The sequence below is a fragment of the Elephantulus edwardii genome, unplaced genomic scaffold (genome assembly GCF_000299155.1).
Source record: "Elephantulus edwardii isolate Elephantulus edwardi_28Jun2011 unplaced genomic scaffold, EleEdw1.0 scaffold00025, whole genome shotgun sequence".
NCBI classification, from domain to species: domain Eukaryota; kingdom Metazoa; phylum Chordata; class Mammalia; order Macroscelidea; family Macroscelididae; genus Elephantulus; species Elephantulus edwardii.
Window position 1 is genome coordinate 23,815,051 of NW_006399775.1, and position 5,060 is coordinate 23,820,110.

The following is a 5,060-nucleotide window of genomic DNA, read 5'->3' on the forward strand; positions in this document are numbered from 1 at the left end:
ACAAAACCCAACCCTGAAGCAGAAGAAAATTAAAGCATATTCATAGATACCAAAATACTACCTTACGTTTATCCCACCTGAACAGGAGTAAATTGGAAGCGTTGAACACTATCCTCCAAAGACCAAATGAGTTATGAGAGTACATCAAGGCCAATACACATGAAGAAAGGAAAAGATCATTAAAAATACAGGACAGATTGAAAAGACCAGAACAGATGTCAGAAAGGACTCTGAAACTTGCTTTGGAAAAGATAGGATCATCATATAATCCAAATTCCCAAGAAATTTGGGATGATTCGCACAGCCCACTTTCCCTGCCCTTACTACTTATGCTCTTCCTCTACACTTTTGAAACTTGGCCATTGATTATGCAGGAAGAGTAGGGTTTTTAAATATGTCCCTAGCCAGCAGAAGGTAAAAGGATAGTCTAACGCTAGCTAGATGAAGGAGGTAATTCAGACTTCATAATTCCCAGTGCTAGTTATGCCAAAAGTTTGGAAGTTTCTTTCTTGTGTACAATTCATTTCCTGTAAGAGAATAGGAAACGGAAAAACAAAATAACAACACAGCACGATAGCATCAAATATTGGGCTGTTGTCAAGGTTAATGGACTTGGTTGATAATCAAAAGGATGTCCATTCAAGTCCACACAAAAATACCGCAAAAGGAAGGCCTAGAGATTCTATTTGTGAAAAATTCAACACTGAAAATGCCATGGAAGGGGAAAAAATATCCTATGATAGATGGAGAAAATATTGAAACTGTTAATGATGTCGTCTAGCTTGGATCAACACCCTTGACACCAGCTATCAGGAAATTAGGAGATAGATTGCATAGGAGACATATTGCATTGGTGCACTATCAGGGACCTCTCTAAAATGCTGAAAACCAATGTCTTCATTTTGAAGACTAAGGTTTGCCTGATTCAGGCCCTGGTCTTCTCAATCTGCTATGCATCAGAGCACTGGAAAATGAATAAGGATAATAGAAGAAAATTTGATGGTTTTGAGTTGTGGTGCTGGAGAAGAGTGCTGCCAAAAGAAATAGACATGTCTTGGGAAAAGTGCAGCAAAAGTGCTCCTTGGAGGCAAAGATGGTGAAGCTTCACCTCTCATACTTTAGACATGTAGTTAGGTGAGGCTATTCCTTGGAAAGAGATATCATGCTTAGAAAGATGGAGGGTCAGCTAAGAAAAAGAAGACCCCAACAACATGGATTGACATGGTGACTTCAACAATAGGCTCTAGTATGTCAGAGATGATAAGGATGGCACAGGATAGGGCTCTATGATTTGTACGCAACTCGATAACGTGTAACAACAACAACCAGGAGCACCTGGGGTCATAATGTGTGTAAGCTGACTTGACAGAAGCAGCTTACCATCTACCAAACACTGTGTGAGTTCATTATGCAGTCCTTTAAGCAATGCTGTTATCTTTACTTTACAGACAAGAAAACAGACTGCAGGTCAGGTCATTTGCTTGGGCCCACAGAAGGCGAAAAGTCATTTGCTAGGTAGCAAAAGGGGAAACGTCCCTATAGTTCCTTTGAATTCACTTTACCTCTCAGCCCTAATGCTTGCTTAAGCACGTCAGAATGTGTTTGCATTATGAAGTGCTGAGTTCACAGGAAAGTACAGAGGTATAAAGTTTCATCTCGTCATAATTGAGAGCAGAAACTTAAGGAAAGAGACTATTAACTACACCCACTTTCTCCATTCTCGTTACAATGCAGGCAGCATAACCGTCTGGCACTCCAAATTATGCCAATCACAGAGGAGCACTTGAGTACACTGAAGGGTCCTTGTACACATTTGAGTAATTAGGACTGGATTCTTCTAACCACTCATTGACCAAAGCAAATCTGCCAGCAGAAACTTCTGTTCACATTTTTTTTTCCTTCCCCCTAAGCCTGCATAAAAATGATTTCCCTGGATAAGAGTTCCACCTGGAGGACAACACAGAATGCAGGCCATTCTTAACAAAACTGTCAAAGAAATATGCTGTCCAAGACAGAATGCAGGACATTGAAGAATATAAAAATAGAAATGTACTGCAATTATTACTATGTACTAAATATGTTATTCTAGTTTTTATGTGCCATCATGTCAGAATGAATTTTTACACCTGACCCTCCAGTGGGTTTTCAGAAGGGAATGTGGAAGATTGCCCATCTTCCTCTCTCCTGAAGCAACTGTGGATTTGAGCCATGTGCCTTTGGGTTGGCAGCACAAATCTTTACCCACTAGGTCACCAAAGCTTCTGATAGTAAATAAAATGATTACCATCCATTGCTTACAAAACTCCAGGAATCATGCTATGTATGAACTTTATAGAATCATTAACATTTTTCTTAACAGTTCTTTGAGGAAGATAGGAACTATTTTTTTACCCATTGTAATAGTGATGAGATAACTGGAGTTTCAAACCAGTAAGTGTTCAAAGGAAAATGAAGACTCACATATGCACAATCTATCTGAGCTATATTACACATTGTATCCTTAATCAACAGAGAGTCCTTGAGAGAGCAAACAGTTGACTCTAAAAGATAGGCACTTTCAACTCATCTAGTGTCCCCACAGAAGAAATATCTGGAAATCTGCAGACATAATCATTACAGCCAGAAAAATTCTATTAAAGTTCTCTTCCTGAGAATGTGGGTTTTACATGAGTCAGAATTGACTCCACAGATTTAGGTTTTGATTTTTATTTTAATCATCACTTCTCTATGTATGACCACTCCTTTTTATTTTACTATAGGATTACATTCTCACTCTAAAGTACTGGATAGCAATGGTGTCAGTCTGGAGACTAAGGTGCACCTGAAACAGGACATGATCTTTGCAATCACTTGCCATATATCAGAAAGCTGGACAATAGCTAGGGATGATCTAAGGAGAATTGATGTCTTTGAGCTGTGATGTGGGAGAAGAGTGTTGAATATATCATGGTCTGCTAAGAGAACGAGCAGGTTTGTCCTGGAGTGTGTGAAGCCAGGCTGCTCCTTGGAGGCAAGGAATATGAAGCTTTGTCTGACATACTTTGGACATGTTGCAAGGAGGGACCAGTCCTTGGAGAAGGATGTCATGCTTGGAAGGGTGGAGGGACAGTGCAGGAGAGGAAGACCCTCAATGAGATGGATTGATTCAGTGACTGGGATAATGGAGGTAGATGTGTCAGAGACGGTAAGATTGGCACGGGATAGATCAGGATTTAGGGCTATGTACATAGGTGCTATGAGTCGTAGGCAACTCAACAACCCATACCAACAAAAACCAGTGATTTGCTCAGCAAACAGATTCAATAGATATGGGGAAAGGACACATACCTGATTCACTCCTTTCTTGATTTTTAAACCAGGTAGTGTTCCCTTGCTCTGCTTAGACAACAACTTCTTAGTCTAGGTCTAAGTTTCATAAGAGTATAATTAAGTGTTCTGCAATTTCCATTTTTCTTAATATTAGCCATAGTTTATGATGCACACAAATGACTTTAAATTGTCAGTAAGGTAAAAATAGACATTTTTCTGGTATTCTTTGCTTTTAATTAGGATCCATTTGATATCAACAATGATATCCCTGGTGCCATGGCCTCTCCTAAACCAAGCCTGAACTTCTAAAAGTTTGCTGTCAATTTTGGATGATCTTCAGCAATATTCTGCTTCTATACTGTATTGTTTGATAATTTTCACGTTCTCTTAGATAAATTTTCTTGTCAATGGGAAGAAATTTCTTGTGAATGGGAACAATTATGCATCTCTTCCAGTTAATTGACCAGTTAACTGTCTTCCAAATTTCCTAGCACAGAATGGGGAGCAGATTAAAAGCTGTATCAGTTCGTTGAAATGTGTCAATTGGTATTCTATTGATTCTGGGATCTTTCGGGGCCACTTCTACTGTCAGGGACCTTTCCAAAATACTGAGGAATAATTATGTCAGTTCAAAGACTGAAATGCACCTGATTCAAGCCATGGTCTTTTCAATCACTTGGTTTGTATCTGAGAGCTGAATAATTAATAAGGAAGATGTAGAAGAACCAATGCCTTTGAGTTGTGATGCTGGCGAAGAGTACTTAATATCTCATGGACTGCCAAAAGAACAAGCGGATATGTCTTGGAGAAAGTGCAGCCAGAGTGCTTCTTGGAGGCAAGGATGGCAAAGCTTCATATCACATACTGTGACGGGCAAGTTGTTAGAAGGGGCTATTTCTTGGAGAAGGACATCATGTTTGGGAAGGTGGAGGGTCAGTGAAAGAGAGGAAGATTCTCAATGAGATTGATTAATGCAGTGATTGCCGAAATGGGCTGAGCTGATGGGCAGTATGTAAGAGATGATGAGGATGGCACAGGCTAGGACAAAGTTCAGATCTGTTGTTCATAGGGTCATTATGAATCATACTTGACTCAATGGCACATAACAACAAAATTACGTTCTCTATCCTGAGTCCTTCAAATCTCCAACATGGAAAACTGCATTAATGGATTGAATTTATGCCCTTATATATGTACCTATTTATCATTTTGTTTACATAAGTAATTTAAATTCACATAAATTACAGCATACTGAAATAGAATTTTTTCCTTACTCTTTTAATTGTACTCTACAATTAGTTAAAAATGTCTATCTGGCTTTCTGTATAGCTGTGCTTCTGAATACGCATTTAATTTACTGTTTATGGAAACTAAGAAATGAAACATTAGCATTTTCCTGATTACTAGTGAGTTTTAGCATCTCTTCCTTAGATTTCTCCTTCTATTAATTATTTATATTTTCTGTCATTTTAGAAAATGAATTTTCTGCCTTCATCTACTTATGCTGGAATTCCTCATGTCCTCAAGTTATCCCTCTTTGGTTACTTTGAAAGGACCCAATTTTTTTTTTTCTTAGTCACCTGTATGTTAAATTTACCTACAATGTCTTTCTTTCAAGAAAAAATTATAATTTTGATGAAAAAATATTTCTTTTGTTTTGCTAAGAGGGGTAGTGGTCTTATTATTTGAGAAATTCTTTATCATTTAAAGTCTCAATGACAATCTCTCTTTCATTTTCCCTTTCACTTTTA